Below are 12,551 nucleotides of genomic sequence, written 5' to 3'. Positions count from 1 at the left end.
AAGAATATATTGATGTTAAAGTACTAATGTACAAAGTTTTTTCTTTAAAAATATTTTAAATCTTACATAAAATGTAATGAGGTGATACGAAGAAATTGTACTCCTCAGGAATTACTGGTGGGAATATACAATGGTGTAGTTCCTGGGGAAAACAATCTGACAGCTCCTCAAGAGAACATCAAAGCCAGGTATGGCATGAATGCCTATAATCCTACTTACTACTACTGGAGGTTGAGGCAGGAGGATCACAAGTTTGAGCACAACTTGAGCCCAACTCAGAAATTTATGAGACTCTGTTTCAAAATTAAAAATGAAGCACTATGGATAAGCTCACTGCAGAGTCCCTAGGTTCAATCTACAACATCACATAAACACAGAAAAGTACCATAGGCTCAAGTAATTCCACTCCTGGTGTTATGCTGATACACTGTGTCAACTTGAGAAGTTTAGAAATTTAATTTAGAAACTCAGCAAGGAGCTAGATCTTTACTTTGTAAATGTGCTCAGCCTGTGAAAGAGGAGGGCACAGAGGTGATATGAGTGCTGCACCTGCCCTGAGGAGGGGTAGCCTGCTTACAATACAAGGGAAGAAAAGAGGCCTGTTCTCTCCCTTTTGCTCTGGCTACTTTTTTCTGGCTGCTGCCTTAAACTGTTTTCTCAGTGCCATGCCACCGTGCCTTGGACCCAGCTGATTATGGACCGAAATCTCCAAAAACAGTGAGCTTAAATAAACTTTTCCTGCTTTCATTTTTGGTGTTGGGTATTTTGTCTCAGCAATGAGGGAAAAATAACTAAGACACCCAGGTTATACTCAAAAGCGTTGAAACTCAAACAAACATATCTATATCAATGTGCATAGCAGCATTATTCACAAAAACCAAAAGGTGTAAACAACCCAAGTATTCATCAATGGAAGAATGGATCTTTTAAAGTGCTATCTATGATAAAATACTACTCAATCATAAAAAGGAATGCAATTCTATTAATAGGCAAGTACACAGACATAGGAAGCACTAGAGGTTACCTGAAACTGTGGTGGTGGTGGTGGTGCGGGGGCGGGGGGGGGGCAGGCAGTGCAAAGCCAGGGGGTTAGTGGATATAGTTTCTATTTGGGGTGATGAAACCGTTATGGAAATGGACAATGGTGAAAGTTAACCAATATTGTTAATGCACTTAGTGCCACTGAATTGTACATTTTTAAATAGTACAATTTAAAATAATAAATCTTAAATGTATTGTCATAATAAAAGGAAATAAAGTACTGATACATGCTATAACATAGATGAAACTCAAAAACATTATGTTAAATAAGAGAATCGAGCCAGAAGAGACTATATATTGTATAATTTCATTTATACAAACTCTTCAGAAGAGGTAAATCTATAGACATGGAAGGCAAGTCTGGTTCAAACAGAAAATATGGTTTTTTGAAGATGTGTTGATACAAAATATTAGCACTAAATTGCAGTGCACTCATAGTGCATGGAAGTTCAGTGAGAATCAAATTAAGTGTGCTATGGAAGCTGTGTAAGACAATGCTATAATACAGCAAGATACTGTTTACACATACACAGATGCATTTTCCTGCGTTCATGTTTAAACTCCACTGTCTCACTGAACTTCCTTGCAAAACACAAGTTCAAAGATAAAGTTATTAAAAAGTTGGAGATGGTGACAGTAGTTTTCAACCAGATTCCAGGCTTCTCTTTTGAGGGGAAGTACTTGTTCCATATCCTGGATCATTGAATATTGAAACACTGTGGTCTTTCTTTTAATCTGCCTCATGACTCATGGTGTTCAGCACTCTTTCATGTTCTTTATGGTAATTTTTAATACCTTCCTTTGTGAAGTTATTATTGAATTCTGTCTTAGTTACGTTTCTCAGTGCTGAGACAAAATACCAGACACATAAAGTTTAAGGAGGAAGGGTTTATTTAGTTTACAGTTTCAGTCCAACAGCTGACTCCAAAGCAGGGTGGCATGGCACACAGGCAGCACAGAGAAGAAACTGTTCACAGTGAGCAGAAGGTAGCAAAACAGGCAAGAAGCAAGACAACCCTTCTTCTGTCCCTTATATTGTATCCAGCTTACCAGTATTAGGGCAGTGCTGAACCAATCAGTAGACTGATTAGTAGTCACCCACCTTTAATCCTAGCACTGCACCAAGAATCAATCACATACTCTAGATTCAGCCACCTCTGAAAAAGCCATCTCATGGCTACATGAGGCTTTGGGGGGACATCTAGACACAAGCTATAAAAAAGCCTTCTGCCTATTTTTAAAAATGCTTTTGTTTTGGTGCTTTAAGGCCAGCACTGCACACATACTGAGCATATTCTCTACCACTGAGCCCAAAGGTTGTATTTTAAGTTTCTGACTTATATTCTGGTTATATATCCCATGTAAAAATGTATGTATTGTCATTCTTTTCTTTGTCTAGCCACTTATTTTTCTTTTTTTCTAATATTTCCTTTTCCCTTTTCTCTTTTTGTGATACTAGAGATTTTGGACCCAGGGCCTTTGTAGTGAGCTACATCTCCAGCCCTTTTTCTATATTTTATTTTGAGGCAGGGTCTCATTAAATTGCCCCGAGTGGGTTCAAACTTGCAACTTTCTTGCCTGAGCCTCCCAGAGTGTGGGGACTTCAGATGTGCACCACCATGCTCAGCACCATTCATATTTTTTTCAATTCTTTTTTTTTAGTACATGTTTGCAATTTAGTCAGTTTATAATCATTTTGAGGAGTGGTTATTCATCCATAGTACAGCTTATTTTTAATCCTCTTCCCCTTCTCTTCCCTAACACCTCCCCCCAATATTTCCCTATCTTCTTTTTCATATTTGTTGATATTACTTTTCTAAGCTCATGTTATGTTTATTTAGTGTTCACATTAATTGAGATTATTAGGCTTCTTCACAAGGTATATCTTTATTTCTTTCATTTCTCCTTTCACTCCTCCTCATCCCTTGTTCTTGTTCCCTTGGATCACTTCCCTATTGCAAGAGATCTGTCCTTTAGTCCCTTTCTCTTTATCCTATATCTTTTTTTTTGTTTGTACTTTGCCTTACTCAAATGAGCAATACTATATGGTATTTAAGCTTATGTGTTTAATTTATTTTACTTAACATTATATTTTCCATGTGCATCCATTTTCCTTCAAATGTGTCATTCTTTATAACTGAGTAATATTCCATTATATATAGATACATTTTTTGTCCAAATGTCTGTTAATCAGTACACAGGCTGCTTCCAAGATTTAGCTATTATGAATTGCACTGCTATAAACCTTGATATGCATGTATCACTATAGTTTGATGACTTATTTGGAGAAGATACCTAGGAGAGGGTTAGCTGGGTCATATGGAATTTCTAATTTCAGTGTTTTGAGAAATCACCATACTAATTTCCATAATGGTTATACTAGTTTACATTCCCATCAACAATGGAGTATTTGTTACTGTTTGATTTCTCATTGATTACCATTATTTCCAGAGTAAGATGGAATTTTAGCATTGTTTTAATTTGCATTTTTCTAGTGGCTAGAGATGTTGAACATTTTTTCACATATTTATTGACCATTTGTATTTCTTCCTCTGTAAAGTGTCTATTGATTTTTCTTGTCCATTTCTTGACTGGATCTTTAATTTTTTCAAGTTTTTTATATTCTAGATATTAGTGCTCTCTCTGAGTAGTAGCTAGAAAAATTTTTTTCCCATTCTGTAGATTGTCTCTTTACTCTACTGATTGATTCTTTTGCTATAGACACTTTTTAGTCCGATATAATATCATTTATTGATTCTTCCTTCTATTTCTTATGCAACTGAGGTTCTGTTTAGAAAATCTTTCCTACATCTATGTCTTCAAGTGTTTAACCTCTTTTATCTTCTAGTACGTTCAGTGTTTCTGTTTTAATGTTTAGATTTTAATCCATTTTGATTTAAATTTCGTATATGGTGAAAGGGTCCAGGTTTCATTCTTCTGCAAACAGATAACTAGTTTTTCCAACACTACTTGAGTAGGCTGTCTTTCCCCCAACATATGCTTTTACACCCTTTGTCAAAGATCAAATAGTTAACTAACTATGTCTGAGGAGATTTTCATACCCTCAATTCTGTTCCATTGTTCCATATGCTTTTTATTCCAGTACTGCGGCATTTTTGTCACTATTGCTTTATAGTATAGCTTGAAATCAGGTATAATAATGCATCCTGCGTTGCTCTTGTTGCCCAAAATTGCCTTTGATACTCTGGGTCTCTGTTGGTTCCATATGAATTTTAGTTTTGGTTTTTCTAGGTTTGTAAAGTATGCTACTTATATCTGTGTAAAATATGCTATTTGTGTCTATCTGTTGTTTATCTTTTAATTATATTCATTTTTCTCCTCTCTTTTTTGGGGGGGTGTATTGTATGTTGGGGACTAGAGAAGTAAGGAAAATTTGTGGCTCATATGGAGCTTTTTAGTGGAATGTTGCCTCTGTATGGATAATCTTTAATTTTTCATATCCAGTGTTAGTATTTACTCTTGTTATTCAGTTTACGTGATTTTTTAATCTGTCCCTCTGTTTTTTTGTAACTCTATTATTTTTAATTGTTTTTTGAGACACAGTCTCACTATGCAGTTCAGGCTGGCCTTGAGCTTGGTTTGTAGCCCAGGCTGGTCTCAAACTCGCAATGATCCTCCAGTCTGAGTTTCCCAAGTGCCGGGATTACGAGTGTGCACCACCTCTCCCAGTTTGCCCCTATGTTTCGCTGAAAGAATTTCTTCTATTTATAACAGGATTCACAGAGTCAATCTTCCTTCTATATGATACTTTTTGAAGATACTCTTTCCCTCTTTGTCTGTTCTCTATACCACACTATGTTTATTTTTTGTGGTTGTTCTGCAGTAGGGTAGGTGAGATGGAGTGGAGAGAATAGGAGCTAGTTGGATGAATAGGCACTAAGAGGGAGGTTTGAAAGGGACACTAGTAGTAGATTAGAAGATTGATGGGTCTGATTTTATTGGAGTACTTCGAGTTGAGTTGAAGGGTTAGTATGGAGAATTTTCAGGTGATAATTTTGGAGAGCAAGGACAAGATATGAGACAGGAGGTTTACTTTGTGATTAAGCAAAGAACTTGCTTATAGGAAGGACAATAGGCAGGTAAAATATCGAAGAGTCAAAAGCTTAGGATGGGGGGTCTGGAGAACATGGCGGACAGACAACAGCAACTACTGAACGCTCTCTAAAGGCTCGGCTCAGAGGCCAGGAATGATGCGGACTAAGGAGATACGAACCAGTAGAGATATGCTCTGCTGACTCAGGAACGAACTGGGCTGAGAGAATCCAACTTGGAATACAGTCCTGGCGCTAAAATAGGAACAGAAAAATCTCGGTGTGGAGGCTCGACTCCGCGCCATTGGAAACCGCGGCTTGGATTTCCCGCCGCGCGGCGGCCGGCTACCTCCACAGCGGCTCAGCAAGGAGAGACGCGACCCCCGAGCTCTGGGAACGGGCGTCTGGGAACGGTCTCGGAAACGCGACGGGCAGGAAGGAAGGCTGACTGGTGGCGAGGTGAGCGAGGAACTGACTCCCTACCGCAGTCTGACTCCAGCGGAGGATTTTCTGGGCGCGGGCAGTCCTGTAAGAGCAGGACGCGGTGGCAACTGCAGCCGCGCATTTCCCTCTCGGACGGGATTGGTGAAAGGTGCCTGGCCGGAGGGACGCTGCTCGCGGACTCCCTAGGCTGGCCTAGCCCAGATCCCAGAGCCTGACGGTGGCCCGGAGGAGCGACCGACTTCCGCGTAGGCTGCCTCCTCCCCAACTCCCTGGGGCGCAGCGGTGAGCTGGAACAACTAGCCAGCGCAATTCGATCAAGCTGTAGCTGACAGGCAGGGAAGCCGGACCTCCTGTGTAAGATTACATTTTATAAGGAACAGAAAATATGGGGAAGGGAAGCAACAAAAAAGGCTCCTCGACCCCCAATCCTGAGAATCAGGCAATAGTAGACACTGTACCAATATACATTAAGCGCCATTTAGAGAGCCTCATAGACCAATTCAGGAATGAAGTTATCAATGACCTGAAGCTAGAAGTATGCAGAATAGTTAGAGAAATGCTAAGCACCACCCAGGAAAAAGCAGATGGTGGAGTGGAAGAACAGAAAAAGAGGGGAGAATTGCTTGATGGAGAAAACAGAGAAAGCATTGAGTATGTGAAGCAGGTGCAAAGGGACTATCAAGAAATCAAGAAGTATACCCAAGACTGGCATAACAGCTTGAAAGAAACTAAGGACAGACTATCTGAATTGGAGGGCAGACTTGAAACATGGGAGAATGAAATAAAAAACTTCTTAAAAATAACAAAGAAACACACAGCAATAATACAAAGACAAGAAGATGATAAGAGGAGCCATAACTTAAGGATTAAGAACATAAAAGAAGAAGTAGGGACACAAACAAGTGAACTACAAAAGCTACTCACAGAAATAATCCAGGAGAATTTTCCTAATTTAGCAAAAGGTAAAGATACTCAAATGTATGAGGCATACAGGACCCCAGCTACCTACAACCCTAACAGAGAAACACCCAGGCATATAATAATAAAAATTCCAGAAATTCAATACAAGAACAGAATATTAAAAGCTGTAAGAGACAAGAAACAGATCACTTACAAGGGAAGACCCATCAAAATTACAGCAGATTTCTCTGCACAAACCATCAAATCACGAAGAGCATGGGGAGAAATAATTCAAGCTTTGAAAGATAATAATCTACAGCCAAGATTGAGATATCCTGCACAACTGTCCCTGGAAATTGATGGAAAAACGAGGTGCTTCCAAGATAAAGAGGAACTGGGGGAATTTGCAACCACCAATCCAACCCTACAGAAAGTATTGCAGGATATTCTAAAAAAAGAAAAATACAAAGAACCCAGAAATAGGGGCGGGGAGGCCACAACGAATAGAGCAGAGACCAAAACGAAGAAGACAAACTGACAGCTACTGACAGAAAAAGAGCTCAACAGAAATGAGACAGAGAAGATTGGATGATAGGAACAGCTTTTTTTGGAGAAAATGACATCTTAATAGGTAATGCTGATTTAGTACCATCTTGTTTTGAAGTCTCATCTAGCTTTTGTTCTTCTGTCTCCAATGGTCTAAACAGGTTGTATCTTATTGGATTTTACTATGTACGATAGTATAAGAAAAAACCTTTTAAAGACAAGGAGATTATACAGAGACCATTGTTCATTTTCTGTTAGTCGATTCTAAATACTCTATAATGCTGTTATTCTCTTAAATGGATTTACATTGTTTTGATATACTTAATGCTACAGTATATGAAGTTGTACTCAAGGACTTCAGGGAGGGAGTCAATATGGTAACTATCTTTGGGTCAGGATTAGCTGGTGGTGAAACACTATTCTGCTTAAATGGTTATGTTTTGATCTGCCCTGTTTTGCTGTTATGCCCTCTTTTTTTCTCAATCTCCACTCCATTATTTACTTTTTTATTTTTACCCATTTAATTACAGGGAAAAATATAGCAGGATATAATATAGTAACCCACTTTGACCTTCTATTATCTCGATTTGAAGCCCTGTATTACTCTCACCATCTTGTTTTTGACTGAGGTTCCTATATTCTGTTTTGCTGGATAGTATCAGGTTCGAAAGTTTAGGCATCAGCTGAGAAGATAATGAGATTCATTATAACGCCCATTCTCGTTGACTTTTATCTACTTTTGAAGACCTACAATGTCTCCAATGTTTTGGTTTTGTCGGTTTTGTTCTTTACGGTTTTGTTCAATTGTATTACAACTAATGATATAGGCAATTCTATTAGAAATAGCGGGAGGCATTAGGGTAACCATTGTTGATCACCTTGTATTATGTTTTTATATTATCTATTATGTCCACCCTTTTGACTTGACCGATTCTGTTCTGTTATGTCACATTTGGTTTTACTCTCTTCCAAAAAAGCAACAAGAACCGTGGGAGCAATGAAACCCAAAATGTGTAATAGTCACTGTACAAAAGAGAGGAAAAGAAAGTGCTCTAAACTATATAACTGCATGTATATTTAAAAGTATAAGATAGAAAATGATATCACAGAGTTTTATTGGATCATTGAACAGAACTGTTTGCAGTATCATTGGTGGAATGTCCACTCTACAAGCTTTAATTTTGTGACTTGAACAATTATTTCTAAGATGGCAATATGTAATCCATTAACTAGTGATTTCCTACTGCGCATTTTTTTATTCTGTAAATCTGTATAACTTGTACCCCTTCACTGTTTTTTTTCTTTCTTTTCTTTTCTCCTTAAATAAAAATTAAAAAAAAAAAAAAAAAAAAAAAAGCTTAGGATGGAGAAGAAGATTGAGGAATTATACTAGTGAAGGTAGAAGTGACTTGAGAGGGCTAAGTATGATGAATTTAAAAACTTAGGAGGAGTTTATGTTTTTGGAAAAAAATTAAAGATATATGTTAATATTTTCTTACAGGTTTGAGGTGGAGAAACTGGATAAAGAGCTGAGATGAAGGAGAGAACCTAGACACCTATTAAATCAATGCCAATGAAAAAACAAATATAAAATAGTAATAGCCTAATGTAAATATGAAACCATAAAAGAACATAACATAACCTCACCTTCCTAAATAATTCAAGAAGCATATAAAAACTTAAACCAATAAGATGTCTGATAGGAACACAAATTAGACAGTCCAATGAGACACTGTATATGTGATTCCCAAGTAGCTTCTTTGCAAGAGAGTCTGTGTGCTCACACCACAATTACTTCTCTGATCCCTTTACCATTAAGCCAAATTTATTAGTTTTTTTTAAGTTTAGTGCTGAGTCCTGTCAAAAAGTATTTTCAACATTTTGGTCATCAAGATATTCTATATTTTCTTGCAGTTTTATAATTTTAGTTTTTTACATTTAGCTTAATGATTCATCTCAAATGCATTATTATGCTCAGTTTGAGCTGAGATTAATTTTTTCCATCTACTGTCATACTTTGGCTTATAAACTTAAATCTTTCCATGATTCTGGTTCAAATTTCCTTATAAAGTCAAAGTTGAACCTAATCACTGAATTTGATTCAGTTTTCATTCAATTTTGGTTGAAGACCAGAATTGTGGAAAGAATTAAGTTCATGAACGGAGGTACCACTGTACATAGATGTTCCACCATCATCTTATTTTGATAGTATGGTAAAAAGTCAGTTGACCAAGGCTGGGTATGTAACTTAGCAGTAGAGTACTTGCTTGGTACACTCAAGACCCTGTATTAGATCTCTAGCACTACCAAAGAATAAACAATAAATAAAATAAATCAATTGACCACAGTAATGTATGTTTGTTTTTGTTGGATAAATCAATATACTATATGCCCTAAGCGTTCTTGCACATTTATGCTGGCATGCCAAGAGGCAAAGCCCTAATTGCTATTTGGCCAATTAACTGTTGTCCACCTCACCTTCCCAAATAATTCAAGAAGCACACAAAAACTTAAATCAATAAGATGTCTGATAGGAACACAGATTAGATATTCTAATGAGACACTGTTAGTTATAAATTTGACTTAACCACTGTTACCCTAATACCAAAACTAGACAAAGACATTATAAGAAAAAAAACTACATACCAGTCTCTCATGATCATAAATGTAAAAATGCTCAATAGAATAATAAATCAAATCCAATAATATATAAAAATATTTGGGAGTTCTGAAGATGGCTGCTTGATAGGTAGAAGGTAGAGAGCCTTTCTGAGGAAAACAACTCAGATACTAGAATTTAACAACATGGAGAAGATGAAAGGAGAGGGGTTGTCATGACCCAGGAAGAAACTGAGGAAAAAGAAAAAAAAAGAAAGGAAGGAAAAATGTGGATGAAAGACTGGAACCAGATGTGCTCCCTGGGACTGGTCCTGCGACAGTTCACTGTCCCACTGAAGACATAGCCGCCGAAAGCACAGTACAGAGTGAAGCCAAGGTGGAGAACTGCATTAATTCATGGGGAGTGCTGGAAATTGGGTCCTGCGGCAGGTGGGGCCAGCTGGAGGACATACTGGAGTTGGGCAGGATAGGCCTGAACCTGGAACCGCAGTGGTGTCAGTCAGCCATTCCTGGCCCAAAGAGGACTGGTGGGCCGCTGGTTGGGACCCAATAGACAGGTATGAAACTGTCCTGAACCTGTGACATCCGCATAGCACAGACTAATGTACTGAAGGCACTCACAGGTTGACTGGCTCAGAGAAGAGGGGCCAGGCCACATCGTCCCTGCATGTACCTCAGATAACAACACACTGGAGAAGGCAGCAAGCCAGCACACTTTAGAAAAACTGTAAGCAATACAGAGAGAGCCTGAGACCTCCACCATACACCTGTCTGAAAGAAACCAGAAACATGACAAGAGAAAGAAATAAGAAAAAGCCTCCAGCCACTGACTCAGGGAAAATAAGTCCAGGAGAGGTAAATACAGAAGAGATCCAGTGCAGCAATCATGCATATCGGCCACACATCAGCAGACATAAAGAAATACCTTCATGACCTCATAGATGAACTTAAAACTGAAATTCTAATCCAAGTGAGGCAAGATATAAAAAGATTAGTAAACGAAATGCTAAGCCCTTCTCAAGAAGACACAGATGGAGGAATGGAGGAACCCAGAAAAAGAAGAGAAATCTTTGGTGAATAATATAAACAAAAATCTAGAATACATGAAACAGATCCAAAGAGATTACCAGGAAATGAAAAATTTCATAGAAAGCTGGCAAAATGCCTTGACAGAAACTAAAGTTAGTCTTTCAAAATTTGAAGATAGATTTGCAATGTGTGATCATGAAAGAAAAGATCTCTTAAAAATAACAAGGAACCAGGAAGTAATAATACAAAGGCTAGAAGACAACAAGAGGATTTATAATTTAAGAATAAAAAACATAAGCCAAGAAGCAGGAGTAAACACAAATGAATTACAAAGGCTAGTCACAATTAAGGAAAACTTCCCAAGCATAGGAAAAAGAAATGATATCCAGATAAATGAGGCATACAGAACTCCAGCCAACTACAACCAAAACAGATTTACAGATTACACCCAGACATATAATAATCAAGATCCCAGAAATTCACAAGAACAGAATATTAAAAGCAGTCAGAGAAAAGAAACAGATTACCTATAAAGGAAAATCCATCAAAATAATGACAGACTTCTGAACACAATCTATCAAATTAAGAAGAGCTTGGAGTGAAGTACTCCAAGCTCTGAAAGAAAATAACCTCCAACCCATATTGATGTACCCTGAAAAACTCTCTCTCCAAATTAATGGAGAAACAAGATGTTTCCATGATAAGGAGGAACTGTGGGAGTTTGTGACCACCAATCCAACCCTACAAAAAATACTGAAGGACATTCTAGAGAGAGATAGAAAAAAATACCAGGATTCCAGCAGCAGTGGCAGAGAGGCCTCAATGAATGGGGCAGACAGTGGAATGAAGGAGAAAAGTGGACAAATAATAGCAGAAAAATAGAATAGCAGAGATGAGGCAGAGAAGGTGGGCTATAATCTCTAATACAGGTAGCCTTGATACTCTAACAAAAAGAAAGGCAGAGTAGATCAGGAGATAGGATCCATCGAGATGCTCTGAATAGGAAATATACTCAACCTGAAAGAGGGTTAATAAACTGAAAGTCAAAGATGAGAAAATGATACTCTATGTGATAGGGAACCAGAGAGAAATAGGGACAACTCATACAGCAGCTCCAGATAGGTTGGAAAGTCATGACACTTTTGTGCAGTGGAGAACTACTCAGCTATAAGGAAGGAAAACCTTTAGGCTTTAGTAAGTAAAAGAATATAGCTCAAGATCAAGCTCAGTAGTTAAAAAGGTTCACCACCTCTTAGATAGATAACGGGTTGCCCCATAATCTAAAAACTAAAGGAGTTAGTGGGGCCCACTTTCCCTGAGAAAGGGAAAGGGGAGGAATTGTCTAAAAAACGAAGGCAGAGGACACTGTAATAGTATATCAGGATTTAAAAGCCATATTAGTCTTATCATTCTGTTTAGTTTGATTTTAATTTTGTTCCAGTCTGTCTACTCATACTAGATTTGAGGGCACAGACAGCTATCCCAAAAATAGCAGGATATACTACGGTAACTATCCTTAATTTCCTATTAACTTAAACTGGAGCCCTGTATTACTTACATTGTCTTCTATGACTGATCTTATTTGAATCTGGTTTGTTAGACTGCTGTTTTGTCTTGACTGATTTTATTCAAATTTGGTATGTTTGATAGTATCAAGTCTAAAAGTAGAGGCAATTACTCTGAAGATGACAAGATGTAATAAAATATCCATTCCGATTTGATTATTAACTGCTTTTGAAGTCTCCAATGTTGTGTTTTTATTAAAATTGCTATGTAATGCTATGTTCAATTATATCTGATGATGTAGATAATTTTATTGAAAATAACAAGAGACAGATAGTAACTACTGTAGATCACCTAGTATTGTGGTTTTATATGTCTTTTTCATTTCTTGTTTTTCTAGGAATTTGTTTTATTGTC

At 37.6% G+C, this 12,551-nt stretch overlaps 1 protein-coding gene across 4 annotated transcripts in view; it reads right to left on the bottom strand.

The window, feature by feature from the left end:
* Mcmdc2 (minichromosome maintenance domain containing 2) overlaps positions 1 to 12,551 on the bottom strand; it is a 41,772-nt gene that overhangs the window by 9,925 nt on the left and 19,296 nt on the right. The window lies entirely within an intron of this gene.

This window comes from Cavia porcellus, unplaced genomic scaffold (assembly GCF_034190915.1).
Source record: "Cavia porcellus strain 051 isolate PalLab524CR breed Dunkin Hartley unplaced genomic scaffold, mCavPor4.1 scaffold_10, whole genome shotgun sequence".
Lineage (NCBI taxonomy): Eukaryota > Metazoa > Chordata > Mammalia > Rodentia > Caviidae > Cavia > Cavia porcellus.
This window is presented reverse-complemented; position numbering and strand designations above follow the sequence as displayed.